The sequence below is a fragment of the Ambystoma mexicanum genome, chromosome 6q (genome assembly GCF_040938575.1).
Source record: "Ambystoma mexicanum isolate Mex_15411 chromosome 6q, UKY_AmexF1_1, whole genome shotgun sequence".
In the NCBI taxonomy this organism is placed as follows: Eukaryota; Metazoa; Chordata; class Amphibia; order Caudata; family Ambystomatidae; genus Ambystoma; species Ambystoma mexicanum.
This window is the reverse complement of record NC_090937.1, coordinates 573,191,001-573,206,957: the sequence shown is the minus strand read 5'-3', so window position 1 is coordinate 573,206,957 and position 15,957 is coordinate 573,191,001. Positions and strand designations below refer to the sequence as shown.

The 15,957-nt window shown below is 47.5% G+C and overlaps 1 protein-coding gene across 3 annotated transcripts in view; it reads right to left on the bottom strand.

Moving 5' to 3' along the window:
* SCLT1 (sodium channel and clathrin linker 1) overlaps nt 1-15,957 on the bottom strand; it is a 1,687,870-nt gene that overhangs the window by 1,239,825 nt on the left and 432,088 nt on the right. The gene's annotated exons all lie outside the window — the stretch shown is intronic.

Sequence of the window (15,957 nt, the reverse complement as noted above, 5' to 3'; positions counted from 1 at the left end):
TTCTAATGCAAATCAAAGTTGTTTACGCTAAGATTATAATACAAATATAATTTATTTGATTGACATTTATGTATGAATTTTCTTTCCTAGATAAGATTTGAAAGTATAACTTGCCCCTGAAGCAGAGAATTGTCTCGAAACGCGTTCGGGCACATGCATATTAAAATGTTATGTGAAATATATGGGAAATAGTGATGTGTTATCTTTCACAACAAATTTGTCATTGTGATTGGAATAATGAAATACCTATAAAAGATTTAATAATATACAACATCATGATACATTCTAAACTGTTTGGCTCACATATAGAGCCAGTGAAAGTGTGCATGGGACGGGAGTTCCCCAATTGGGAACTTTCTCTGTTTTTGTTCTATTTACAACCCATATGCCAGGGTTGATTGTTATCTCCTCTGCACCTGAAGTTCACTTTTACATTTGTTGAAAAACATCTGAAATACTTTCAAAAATACCACAGTGAAATACAGGAGTGCAAGGTGTGAACATTGGTGATCTAAATTGCCAATCAGTGCTTGAACAGCTAAATGTTGCATATAAGGAGTCTGCATCCTACGATACGCCAGATGGTTTGCACTACAAGTTCCATGATCTCATCATTGACTTCGCTTAAAAATGTGGTCTTTTCTAAATAGGAGACTTAATTGTACTCTATGATGCATGTTTTCGAAATAATAAAAATAGATCCAGCAGGGACTTGATAGATACAGCATAACCGCTAGAAAACCTATAATCTACACTAATCTCTGCAGAGGAGTTGCTCAACATATTGGGCTAGATAATGGGATTAGAAGAACAAGTTACTTACCAACTGTAACGTTCTTTCGATTGGATGTCCCTCCCACATATTCCACATCTTAGATATCTTGTATCCCAGCTTTGGGAGACAAGATATCTAAGATGAGGAATACGTGGGAGGACACAATCCATTCGAAATTGTGTTCTGCAGTTGGCACACATCGCTGCAGCAGGTTCTCAAACTACTAAGCTATCTAGAATAAGAACCAACCAGATATTTTACATATACAAAAACACTGATGAGAAATAGTAGAAGTAGTACATTTATTTCGGTTTCAAAGACCATAAAATCCACATAATTTAACACAATAAAACCAATACAAAATCAACATAATAAAACCACACTGAACATTAAATATTAAAAGATAAAAGACATCATTCAAAATTAATTAACCATAATACTAAATGCCCATATATTTTCTTCTTTTTTCAAAAATTAGCTATGGGCCAATATCTCAGAGTCCTTCCGAGTACACATAAAATGTAGATGACTTGCTTAGTTGTCACAATATTTTGGTTCCTAAGTATTTGGAAAAGCCATCTACGTCTCAAGAGGACAGAACATTAAAAAAATTGCAAAAATCCTCTCTCAGTTTGACAACCCCTACATCAATCTATGTTCTCCACACACCAATTTCGTGTCACAGTTACCAACGGTAGATGGAGTTTTCGTTTCCCTATCCTCCAGAAAGTTGAGATAACATTTAAATTGCAACTTGGCCCTGAAAGGGAAGTACTTTGCAACTATACCAGAAGTGCCTATCTTACACAACTTTGCTTGATAATATAATTCTTTATATTTCTGTACAATGGCCGCTTTAGGGACTATATTCCCTTTAGCATTAGAGGATGGTCACATCAGTTCTAAGCCCAAATTGGCCCTTAACTCAGAAACATAATCGACCCAAGGCAAGTCTTTTGCACCACTATGAGCAAGACCATCCTCTAATGCTAGTCTACAGAAAGATAAAAAATCAGAGGTCTCAATCTTATGCAAAAGCAGTAGGGGCTTCAGATTAGCCTCATACTCTACCCCATTAACCCTCGATTCCAATCGAAGCAATAGCAACGAGGTGCTATTCGGTAGCATAGAAATCCGCTATGGGATACCCAACTATCTCCGCTCCAACAGCGCATGGTCTGAATACCGCAATAAGCGCAACCAAGTGGTGGCCACGGCCACCCTTATAAAAACGCTGTCCCCCCACCCCTCACAAGCCCGCCTGCCTCTAATGAATGCAACTTTGTGTGCCACCCCAAGATTTCCATCAGGCCACCCCTATGAAAAATGTCTTTGGGTGCCACTGCTGAACACCCCCAAATCTCAGCACCATATAACACAGAAGAATTAGAACATGCCCTCAGTATTTCTAGAGATTGGGAAATTGCATTACCTCCACAATGTTCCAAAAAAAGATTGGACCGCCATGCCTTGTGAAATTCAGAATAGATTTATTAATCTATTTCCCCCACCATTCTCCATCATCTATTCAGACACCCAAGTAATCATAGACCCTGTCAACTATAGCTTTACCAAGAGAAATTGGAGGGAGGGTACATTTTCCAATCTTGAGTTCCCATTTTAGGCATTTCTCTCTAACCAAGTATCCCAAATCTGGGTGTTACTGCATTCACTGTTGTGCACCCAGTTTAGTTGTTTCTCCCTCTATCCAGGCATCCAGAATCTAGGTGTCACTGCATTCACTGGCGTTTCTCCCTCTATTCAGGTATCCAAAACCTTTCACTGGCGTTTCTCCCTCTATTCAGGTATCCAAAACCTATGTGTTACTGCATTTACTGCTGTGCCCCCATTTTAGGCGTTTCTCACTCTACGCAGGTATCCCAAATCTAGGTGTTTGCTGCAGCACACTGTGACAAATTAGTCCCCCCTCTCCCACAGATGATCGTAAATCACTCCCTCCGCCCCCTCTCCCACTGCTCAGGCTTTCAATCCAGGGAGACCATAACTGGCGAGACCAGCCAATCGCGTTGGACCTAGAAAAACGACATCGAAGATGAACTCGCGCTGAGTGTAAGGCATGTATGTATACCTTGCACCACACCCGTGGTGTCACATATCGCCCATGGAAAGTATGGAGGAGATGGTCGATATGGAAGAAGGACTGAATTAGCGTGTTCTAGTCTTCCAGTATTAGCCGCCTTAAAGACCAGCAGATGAGAAGCACCTGTGCGTTGCAACTTCCTTACTTTGCTCCCGCGACTAAGTTTGCTTACGCTTCCTCTTGTGTTCCCTTCCCGGTTTCTGCCTACCTTGTTGGTCGTTTGTTAGTGGGTTGCTTCCCACTCGAACGGCTCCTTGCCTCCTTCCGTTCTGGACTACTCTCCTCTCCACTTGTGTGGTGTCTGTCGCTGTAACCTGTTTGTATCTCTCTCAGCCCTTCCTGCTACTGCTGTACTCACTCCCGCGCTGGGCGGTTCCCCAGCTTTCATTGTTTTCTGTGAGTGGTGTCTACCGTTGGAGCGGTGTGTTCCCGACACACAGTCCTTTCCTTGTGTACCACAAACAATCTAAAAAACTCTTCACAAGCCATCCTCCTGGGAGACATGAACCTAGGTTTCAATGACCACAAAGACTTGCAAGCGACTAACATCGCCAATGTCATCACAGAACTGGGATTTACCCAAAGAATCTCACAACCTAAACACGAAAAAGGTCGAACACTCGACTGGGTAGCCAACCACAACTGTAATGTAACAATCACTGATGTCTGCCCACAAATCTGGACAGACCATGCACTAATAACCTTCCTCAAATGAAAACACCACCCAACCCAAGGAAATTGTATTAACACCCCCCCCCCCCTTACCGACCAGAAACAAAAAAAAAACATAACTGCAGACAAACTGCTACCACTTATCCTCCCAACTCTAAATTCCTTATCTGAATCGCTAAACCCAACAGCCCTAGTGAACGAATTCAACTCAACCATGGCCACAGCCTTGGACACTATCGCCCCGTTGAAAATGAGAAAAAGCAAGCCCAGAGCACACTTAGACACTTGGTTCACCCCTCACCTCAAATCCCTAAGAAATGAAAAACGCAAATGCGAATCCGCCTGGCGACTAACTCCATCAGAGACTAATAAAATAGCTCTCATCAGTGCCTCCAAGATCTACAAAAATGAAATAAGGAAGGCCAAAAAAGAAAACTTTAACAACAGAATACTACAGGCTAAATCCGGAACCAAAGAACTATTTCTTATACTAAAGGAACTGGAAAACCCCATCCCTACTCCAGACAACTGCGATAAAAATAAAACATGGTGCTCTAACATCCAAAAAGCTCTAAACAACAAAATTGCCACACTCCAAACCAAAATTGAGAAAAAGAAACAAAATATACCCACCTCAACCAACCCAAGTGGTAAACCACCTACCTCTACCAAGCCAGAACATAAATTCAACTTCACCAAAGTAACAATCCTGGAGATTAAAAAAATAATAGTCTCGCTCAAACCAACTAACTGTCGAGGCGACATATGCCCAGCCCAACTGATAAAAGATGCGGCCAGAGACCTTTCCCCATTTATCTCCAAACTTATTAATGCTTCCTTTGCATCAGGCACTATACCAGACAATCTTAAACAATCATGGGTCCTCCCGCTCCTTAAAATGCAAACCCTGGACCCCGCCATCCCAACTAACTACAGGCCAATCACCACGGTACCGTTTCTACTAAAATTCCTAGACAGAGTGGCCTACCTACAGATCCAAAAATATCTGGAGTTTCACCAACTATTAGGTACCAGACAGTCAGGCTTCAGGCCTCAACATGGCACCGAAACTGCACTCATCGATCTCAAAACCCAGGTCGATGAGCTGAGAGATCTTGCAAAAACTGCCCTACTCCTCCTGCTGGACCTCTCAGCAGCATTTGACCTGGTGGATCTGTGCTCTGTACCCACTTGGAAACCGCGGCCCACTTCTCCACACATGCCATTGCATGGATCAGATCGTTCCTAAGCGGCAGAACCATGAGGGTTTTCTCCACCTCCGCAGCGGCTGACCCAGTACCTATCACATGTGGCGTTCCCCAGGGATCCTGTGTCTCTCCGACTATGTATATAACAGCTTCACGAAGCCCCTGTTCGATGATCTGGACCTTCTGGGTGTCACCTACACAAACTATGCAGATGACACTCAGATCCTCATCCCACTTTCGGGGGATTATGAACAGGATTTGGCCTTGGTGAACAGAATATACCTCATCATCCAGGCATGGATGGCCCGTCATGGTCTATGCCTGAATGATGACAAAACGGAACTCATCATACTGGGGAACACACAAAATATCAAAAGACTGAACGATGACTACTCATTTGCCATAGACGGCAACACCATTAAAGTAGTGAAAGAAGTAAAAACACTAGGTTTTTACCCCGACTCTTGCCTCTCCCTAACAAAGCAGGTGAATGCGATGGCCTCTAGCACCGCTTACACCTGTAAGCTGATTAGAGCAGCTAAACCATATCTATCCACCGCCAGCTGTCTCACCCTATCAAGAGCCCTAGTATTATCCAAATTGGACTACTGCAATGCACTATACATAGGGTCCAATAAACACACACTGCAAAAAATCCAAACCCTGCAGAACAACGCCCTTCGAGCCGCCCTAGGAATCCCAAGAAGAGAGCACATCTCAGACGTCAGAAGACAATCTAACTGGCTATCCACAGCTGACAAAATTAAACTCAAAACAGCGTCACTGACTTTCAAAAGTATTAATGACCTAGCCCCCAAATACCTAACAGAAAGATTCAAAAGGAGAACTTTTAACAGACCTACCAGAGAAGCATACACCAACCAACTAGCCGTGCCCCCATTTAAGCTGAGCACAGCCGGAGGCACCAGCTTCCCCGTCAAAGCGGCCCAGCTATGGAACTCCCTCCCATCATCCTTAAGGTCTGACCAATCTTATCCACGCTTCAGATTAATTGCATTAAATGGCTCAATGAAAATGACCTATAACCGACTAGACTAGGACTCCTCACGTCTGACCCACCTGTTAATCTGCAGCCGAACGCATACCTCGCTCATCACCCGTTTAACCCACCTTGCTCCCGACACTCAATGCATACTGTGCACACACCCCTGTGCACACTCACCTGCGCATGTAACCACGCATACTAACATCACTCACTGTTGATACACCCTGTAACCTTCCTGAAATTTGTAACTAACATGTAAGCTTAAAGCATCCTTGAACACGCGCCTGGATACCCTCGGGTCTGGCACGCACTATAAATAAATAAACAAACACTATATCCGCTTGTTATCCGCACGCCAGCTGGACCTCTACCCGGACAACAGGCAATCGCCTACTAAGACAACAACCAGTGCATTCTGGTACTTGTAGGCAATACTACTCTTGCCTTCACTCTTACTGGATTTCTCTACGGACTGCATCAACTACCATCCATATCCAGATCTACCAGGGTTTTTTCATCCGGTTTTTCCCTGGTTTGGGGTGGACTCCCTGGAGTCCCCGCTGCCGGGCACATAGCCTCTTTGGCAAAGTGGACTCTAGGCAAGCCCGTCCATTCTATCTTCAAATCCAAGAACAAGATCGAAACCAAGTCCACAAGAACCACCTGGAGAGAAAAGAAGAAGGAAAGTTCTACACACTAATCTACTGCGTCTCCAACAGATTCATCAGGTGAGGAGTGGGCTAGTTGTGTAGACACTGTACTTGATCAACCTGTCAAACCTGAGAGATTGCAATGCCTTAAAAAGATGGCTAGCCTCGAGCAATATCAGGAAATGGCCAATGCCATACAGGCTCTAACTGTGGAAATGCAAAACCTCAGAGCGGATAACGCCGCTTTGAGACAGCAAGTTCAACAGAGAGAAGACACCAAGGGAGACTTACCTCCCATTTCCCTACCCTGTGGAAAATTTGATGGCAACCCAAAAAAGGTGAAGGAATTCCTCGATGCTTGTACAATACATTTTACCTTTCGCCCTAAAACATATAAGCTGGACAGGGCTAAGGTGGGCTTTCTGATTTCCAATATGGTAGGTAACGCCCTGTCCTGGGTAACTCCCTTGGTGACTTCTTCAGATCCAGCCTTAAACAACTATGGCACCATTGTAACACATTTGAAAACAAGATTCGAAAGACCCGAAGTCTTCTATTCAACTTTTGAGAATCTACTGGACATTCGTCAAGGAACCTTGGACCTACAAACATATGTCACTACCTTTCAGAAAGTAGCAACCGAAGCCGGATGGCCGGAGACGGCTCAACAGGCCATTTTCCGTCGCGGTCTGCATGAAGACTTAAAAGACAAATTGGCAAGAGTGGCCAGGCCTGCGTCTTTCCAGGAACTAGTGGCCTTGGTTTTGCAGATAGACTACCGTATGACCGAAAGAAGAGCAGAGAAAAAGAGACCCCGTTCTTTTTCTGCCCTACCTAGCCTACCCCCAGCACCTGAAAAGACACCAACTGAAGAACCTATGCAGATAGGAACAGCAAGAGGACCGCTTACTGCATGGGAACTAAAGAGACGCAAAGATCTCGGGCTGTGCATATACTGTGGCTCCAATACTCATTTGTTACGGGACTGTCCTGAGGTACCTCCCAGAAGACAGGGAAACGAAAGACCCCGACCTTGAACAGGGAAAAGGAAGGGGAAAGTACAATTAATCCCTGTGCATTGGCTCAACCCGCTGTAATTGACAGCAACAGTCTAATGGTGATCAAGATTCTTTTGACTGGAACATTGGAAATCCTGTTGAATGTCTAGCCATGTTGGATTGTGGGGCAGCTGGTAACTTTGTGGACGATAAGTAGGCCCTGGAGCATTAGATACCAAGGCGCATCAAGATACGACCTATCCCAGTTGAAGGGGTTGATGGTACCCTGTTAACCTCCGGACCCATCAGTCAAGAGACACAGGAATTAAAGGTCCAGATGTCCAATCACCATGAATATCTATCCTTTGATTTGATAAGAGCAGCACATTTTCCTATTATCTTGGGCATATCATGGCTTTGAAGACATAACCAAAGCATAGACTGGTGTTGGAACTTGGATAAATTTAAATCCCATTACTGCTGTCAACATTGTTTGATTCCAGAACCTGCAAAGCCGAAAGTACAAACAATGGTACACAGATCCATAAACAGTGTCAGCTTGATACCTGACCAATACCAAGAATATACTGATGTGTTTTTAGACACTCAACCATGGAATCTTCCACCTCACCGAAAGGAGGATTGCAAGATCGAACTGGTTCCAGACACAGAAGTACCGTTTGGAAGAATGTTCCCTTTGTCACTACTTGAAAAGGAGGCCCTCAAGGAATACTTAGCCACAAATCTAAAGAACGGACTAATCCGTGAATCCACCTCATCGGCAGGGGCATCCCTTTTCTTTATTTCAAAGAAAGGGACGACAGAATTAAGACCATGTATCGATTACCGAGGACTTACGTCTAACCATAAAAGACCGGTATCCCATGCCATTGATGAAAGACATTATAGAGGCTGCCAAAGGAGCCCGAATTTTCACCAAATTAGATCTTAGGGGAGCGTATCATCTTCTGAGAATCCGTGAAGGAGACGAGTGGAAGACGGCTTTTAGAACACTTCTTGGACATTACGAGTACAGAGTCATGCCCTTTGATTTAGTGAACGCACCCTCCCAGTTCCAACGGTTTATGGACAAAATATTTGCGGATGTTCTATATTCTTCGGTTGTTGTATATTTGGATGATATACTCGTTTTTCCAACACTCTGGAAGAACACCGCCAACATGTTCAGGAGGTACTACACAGGTTGAGAATGAACAGTGTGTTGGCAAAACCCGAGAAGTGTCTTTGAAGCTACAACCGTACCTTACTTAGGGTTTATACTCTCAGCAGACAGTGTGCAAATGGACCCCTCCAAAACACAAGCAATAACTCAATGGGCGGTACCCACATTAGTAAAGGACATACAGACATTTTTAGGTCTTGCCAACTTTTACCGTAAATTTATACCCAACTTTTCAGAAATCATCTTGCCCATTACTAATCTCTTAAAGAAGGGTGTTACATTTATTTGGGACCAAACGACAGAACAAGCTTTCCAAAGACTTGTGACTGCTCCCATATTGAGACAACCAGACCAGTCCTTACCTTTCATTGTGGAAACCGATGCTTCAGGCGGTGCAATTGGGGCAGCACTACTACAAAGAAAGGAGAATGGATTGGAACAACCCATCGCCTACTACTCTCGTACGCTTAGCCCAAGTGAACGAAATTACTCTGTCTTGGAAAGAACTCCTGGCTATTAGGCAAGCATGCGAAGAATGGAGACATCTATTACAAGGAACCATTCATCCTTTTCAGGTTCGTACTGACCACCAAAATCTGAAGGTACTCCAGGAAGATGGAATGTTAGAATTCCAGACATGCCAGATGGGCCTATTTTTTCTCTCAGTTCGACTTTGTTCTGACATACTTACCAGGAAAGGACAACCCTCTTGCTAATGCTCTCTCACGCAGTCAAGGAGACTTTGGAGGTTATCAGGGTCAGGAGATCCTTTTAGCAGGGAAGCGGTTTGTTAATACCCTTAACACTTTTCTGCAACAAGTACAATCCGCCCAGAGCAAGGAAAAGGACCCTCTAAACAAGGGTATGACTCAAAGGGGAGAACTGTTATTCAAAGAAGGTTCGTTGTTTCTGCCTACGACCGACTTACAAGAACAAGCAATGGCCTGGTGTCATGACGTACCATTAGCAGGACACAAGGGACAAAATGCCACTTTAGAATTGGTTTCTAGACAATTCTGGTGGCCCACGATGGCAAAAGATGTCAGGAACTATGTCGTCTCATGTCCTGTATGTGCACAGAATAAGTATGCATATTGCAAACCCCTGGGTCTTCTACAGCAGGAAACCCCTCCAGAAGAACTGATTTCATTGTAGACGTACCCGTTTCTAACAGGTACTCAGCCATCATGGTCACAGTCGATTCATTCAGCAAATTGGCTCATTTCTCACCCTTAAAAGGGTTACCCACAGCAGGCATTACTGCAGAGGTGTTTTTGAGAGACGTGGTCAGATTACACAGGCTAGCCCAGACCCTAGTATCAGATTGCGGCTCACAATTCACATAAAAATTCTGGACTGTTCTATGCAAATCTCTAGGAATAAAAAGATCCCTTTCGTCTGGGTTTCATCCGGAAAGCAATGGACAAACCGAACGTCTCAATGCCACTTTAGAACAGTACATCAGGTGCTTTTGTAATCACGAACAAAGTGATTGGTATCAGCTTCTGCCCATGGCAGAATTTTCATACAAACCAGACATTCCTCTACAGGCATGAGTCCCTTCTCATGCACCTATGGATTCCATCCCCGACACATACCTCTGTTTGGTCAGAATTCTTCTAATGTACCCTCCGTTGATCTGCTCATGAATACTCTGCAAGATCTTCACAGGAAGACACAAGTCAACCTTGAGATGGCACTTCATAAGAGCAAGAGGTGGGCGGATCTCAAGAGACAACCCAACCCTGAATGGGAAATGGTACCAAAGTATGGTTGTCAACCAAATACCTACCCAGGTGTATACACCGAGGCAAGTTCTCTCCCCGTTACAGTGGACCCTTCCAGATCACGGCTAAAATCAATCCGGTAGCCTTTCGCTTGGCTCTGCCAGCCAAACTACAAAGAATCCATCCGGTATTTCCCACCTCATTACTGAAAGAATACACAGAGGACTTGCACAAAATAAAAATAAAGACAATCGGATTCCAGCAGAAAGAAAGCACCAAGGAATACGAAGTCTCCAGACTCCTTGATTCCAGGTACAAGAATGGCACCTTGCGGGCGTGGCCAACTGCGCGATGCGGTAGACGTGCGCCTCTGGAGCTGCCGCGGCCTAACATCCTGTTACAAACGACTACTTAAAACCATCTGGTGACCCCCAAAATATGATCGCCGGTGCGTGATACCCCAGGGCACGTCTGGGGAGAATTTCAGCCCGAAACGTGCCGGAGCTGCAGAGGTAGGAACCCGGGAAGGAGACATCGGAGAGGCCCAACGACGAACCAATATGGCCACCGGAGCACTGGGCGCGCTTTGAGCGGGGACCGGGCCTTCCACGCACTCTGAGGTGGTTGCAAGTCGGAGTCGGGGACGGAGCTCTGGAGGACTGGCAGGAGCCAGAGTTACGGCATGACCCGTGGGACCCCGACTGGAGGAATCGCTGGCCGAAACCGCTCCGCCCGGACGAGGAGAGGCGGGCACCACCTCTTGGTTGCCGTGATGAAGACCCGCATACTGCGGTGAGTGCCCGGCCACGGACATGGGGAAGGACAAAGCTAGACGACCCACCATGCAAAACAGAATCGAACAGTACACAATCCCTCCAACGCAGTCCCCCGACTCCCAACCGCTGCCATCGGTAGAGGAGGACTTGGCACCTGGACTCTCACTGAGGGACGTTATGGCGGCCATAGCAGACTCCCGCACACCGATGGAGCAGAAGTTGGACGGAATCAGCCTGGACGTGTCCCTCCTCCGACACAACCTGCAGAAATTGTCAGCACGAACGGGCGAGGCGGAGCAGCGTATTTCCAACACAGAGGATGGACTGCACGCAGTGCAACAACAGCTTTAAGGAGTCACCGCCAAACTCAAAACTCTGGAGGCCAGAGTCGAAGAAGGAGAGGGCAGGTTCAGGCGCAATAACATTCGGATCTTGGGTATTCCCGAGAAAGCCGAAGGCCCCTGCATGGAGCTCTTTCTGGAGCAGTGGCTGATGGACCTGTTCGACCAGCAATCCTTCTCTAAATTCTTTTCTATAGAGAGGGCCCACCGAATGCACACGGGTAGGCCAGTGCCTGATGCTCCCCCGCAAACGGTGATAGCAAGGCTACTGAACTATCGGGATCGAGACACGCTGCTGCACCTTGCACGAACCAAAGGCTCGATCACCTTTAACGGATCCAAGATAGCCTTTTTCCCGAATTACACGCGGGAGGTCCATAAAGCACGACAATCCTTTGATAAACTTAAAAGACTGTTGCAAACGATGGGAGTCAAATACGGCCTCCTCTTCCCGGCGCAGCTGAAAATCTATCACAAGGGCACAACGGTCCACTTCAGCGACCCAAGGGAGGCCTGGCGCTGGGCAGAGCAGCATATCGAGGGAGACTGGTCGGCACCTCGAGCCAACAGAGACAGAAATCCCAGGCCACCGGCACGACACCCACCGGAAGCCGGGGAGTGATTCTGGCAGGCTGCTCGCAGGGGGGTGTGGGGGGGGGGGAAATCGACCCCACACGCGGGTCTGAGACCGAACTGATACCACGTACTAGGCCGGGTGGTGCCACGAACAGTTGTAAGTCGTTTATGTCGTTAATATTGTGGCTAGCGGTGGCGTATCTCCATCGCACCTGGGATAAGACTACCGGGGCCCCCCCCTAACTTCCTTAGTATTAATTTAAACGGGGGTTCGTAAGGTTGACGCTCCACTCTTTTTGAGAGTCAACGATGTTGGGGCTACAGGTACTTCGTGTTGGGGTGGAGTATGGGGAAGGGGTGGGAAGGGAAAGTTATAGGGAGTTTTTTGTTACTCTGGGAGCAACGCGTTACCGCAAACACCAGGGTTTGTTGAGGTTCATGGGAAGATGAGGCCACAGATGGTCCAGACAGTACAATACCATTGACCCTGGGCAGACACCGCAATACACCACCACTGACGGGGACACCCTCCTCGTGAATCACCCGCCCAATCTCTTATCCCGATTATCGGATGGCATCCATACAACCCCAGTCGAGCCCGACTGAACGTTCCAAATCTTTGAAGGTACTCACCTGGAACGTAAATGGGATGGGCTCCGCGATCAAAAGGCATCTGATTAAGCAACTACTTAGCAGACACTCTCCCGACGTGGCCCTGCTATCCGAAACGCACCTTGCGGGATCAAACTGTGCCCATTTCCAACGCACGAATTACAGGGCGGCCTTCCATGCGGGTTACACAATGCGATCCAGGGCAACCCTCATTCTTGTGCACAAGCGCAATCCTTTTGCTATTCAGAGCCTGGAACAGGACCCTAGGGGCTGCTATGTGCTGATTCTGGGAACGCTTTGGGAGGAGAGGGTCGCTTTCGCTTCAGTATATACTCCCCACCTGGGTTGGGACAAGAGCTGCTGGAAGACTTGACGGCCCTCATTGGAAAATACCAGCCGGATAGGCTGTTTCTGGGGGGAGATTTTAATGATGTCATGTGCAATGCCCCTGAACGTACTCACCTTAGACACCGCAACCCAGATACCCCTACGAAACTGTATAACTTTGCTTCTGCTTTGGGTTTGGGTGATGTATGGCGAGAGTTACACCCGGACAACAGGGGGTACTCCTTTCACTCTGGAGCCCATGGCTCCCTCTCCAGGATCGACTATCTCTTTGTCCCACACACAGATCTTTACAGGGCACGAGCGGCCGACTTCCTTCCCCGGGGCATTTCAGACCACTCACCCCTACTTGTGGAAATTCACACACAGGGCCCCCATCCCCTAGAACTTGGAGATTGAACAATTACTATCTGGGCTTCCCCAAGCTAGTTGAACACCTTTCGGAAGTCTCCACCGAATACTTCGAGCTTAATGATAACGGAGAACAGGACCCAGTTGTAGTATGGGAGGCCTATAAGACAGTCCTGCGGGGCGCCATAATCTCCTGGGTGGCAAATAGGAGACGGGTGAGACTCCAAGACATAGCAACAGCGGAGGGTGAACTGGCACGACGCGAGAGCGAACACATTCTTGACCCATCACCACAGACCCAGCTCTCCCTTAAACGAGCCACTGAGCGGCTCCGAAACCTCTTATTGGATAATGCTAAACAAGCCCATTGGGACTCTCGAGCCAGAATCTATGAACATGGGGACAAAGCCAGCAGAATGCTAGCTTGGCTGGAGAAAAGGGATGAGGGACAACCGTGCGTTCGTGAGATTGTCACCTCAAGGGGTGAAAGGTGCACATCGGAAGCCAAGATAGTCGAGGCCTTCGCCCAATTCTATGAAACACTACCGGGCCACGACCCTGCAGCTGGACCCAACTCTCCTTAGTGACATACCACTCACAACTCTCTCAGTACAGCAAAGGGCGAGTCTCGACTCGAGGTGGCCGAAGCACTAGCGCAATTGCAAACCGGGAAGACACCAGGCCCGAATGGGTTCCCAGCTGAAACTTGGCGGAAGCTGGGGGGGGGGGGACAATATTACATCTTCCCTCCATAAAATGTTTGACAGCCCGGGAACAGGGCACCCTCCCGCAAGACCTCTGTAAGGCCACCATTGTGGTCATCCCTAAACCTGATAAGCCCCAGGACCAGTGCACCTCCTACAGGCCAATCTCGCTAATCAAGATCCTTGCCAAACTCCTAGCCAACAGGTTGCAACCGGTGGCTGAGGCCCTAATACATCCGGATCAATGTGGCTTCATGCCACACAAATCGACCCGAATGAACCTGCGTCGACTCCACCTGGCGTTAGAGAGGGGGCCCACCATTAATTACCCGCTCGCTCTTCCAGCTATTGATTTTGAGAAGGCCTTTTATTCGGTCCGATGGGATGGCCTCTGGGTGATCATGGAACGCATGGGCTTCGGGGAGGGATTCCTGGGATGGGTGAAACTGCTGTATACAAAGGTCCGGGTGGAGGTCAGGGTGAATGGGTGGACCTCTCGCTCTTTCCGACTGGGCAGGGGTACAAGACAGGGGTGCCCCCTTTCCCCCCTTCTCTTCGCTCACGCGATAGAGCCGTTGGCCATATGGCTTCGCCAGAGCACATCCTGGATAGGATTCAGGTGGCCAGAGGGACACGAAGACCGGATATCCCTATATGCAGACGACCTCCTGATTTACCTGGGAGATCCTGTCCGAACCTGCCCCGTGGTGACCCGGATGCTTGTTCAATACGGGGAATTCAGCGGTCTAGGGATCAATTGGAAGAAATCGGTCTTCTTCCCGGTGAAAGGTAGGGGTCAGCCTGATCCACCTGACTGTCCATACCACATAGAACAAACTGGCTTTCGATATCTTGGGATCTGGATAACAACAGATCTTACCAGTTATACCATGCACAATCTTAAACCGATCATGGATCGATTCTCCAACGATGTACAACACTGGAAGCTTCTCCCCCTGACCCTCATGGGTGGAGCCACCCTTTTTAAAATGTTAGCCCTCCCGCGATTCCTTTACGTCCTTCAAAACGCCCCGCTGCAAATCTCGGGGGCGGAATTTGGCTGGGTAGAGACCCTCCTTAGGGAGCTCCTATGGGGCGGAGGACAAGCACGTATAGCTCTAGCTACACTCCAGAGGTCGATCTGGGAGGGTGGAATTGGAGTGCCCCGCCTTCAGACCTATTACTGGGCCTCCCAATTGGTGGTGGTTAATGACTTTCTGCATGGAGACCGGGAATTACCCCATATAAAAGCCGAGGTAGGAACTATGCACGACACCGACCCATTGCAACTACTGTTCCAAACCCCCCCCCCCAGATCTTCCCCACTAACAATGAAGGCACAGATCATTACCACCTGGAGGAGCGTCCATAAGTTTGTGGGATGGGGGAACAGACTACCAGCGGCGCAAACCCTGTGGAGTAACGCCAACCTGAAAGAAATTGCGAAGCTCAAGCCCTGGCCGTGCTGGGTGAGGGCTGGGATCCAGAGGGTGGGGGACGTCTTGAAAGATGGGAATCTTGCCCCATTCGGGGACCTACAATGCAGGTTCCAGCTCCCAGACAATGAGAGATACCATCATATGCAAATGTCCCATGCCCTGAGAGTCCATATATCGACAGAGGACAATATCCCGGAATGTTCGCCTCTAGAACGCAACATTTTACCCGAATATATTCCCTCCAAATGCATATCCATTCTTTACAACGCCATCACTTCCTTCGCAACCCCTGAGTTGACCAGTTTAAAGGCCAAGTGGGAAATGGATGTAGGGGAGATCAACCCTGAGGAATGGATCCGGGTACTAATGCACCCACGAGAAGCCGCCATTTCCTTGAGACTTAGACTGGTGCAACTGAAAATACTGCATGAAATGTATTATCCCAGAACTGCTATGTTTGGGTGGGGGAAAGCAACAAACCCGAACTGCCTCA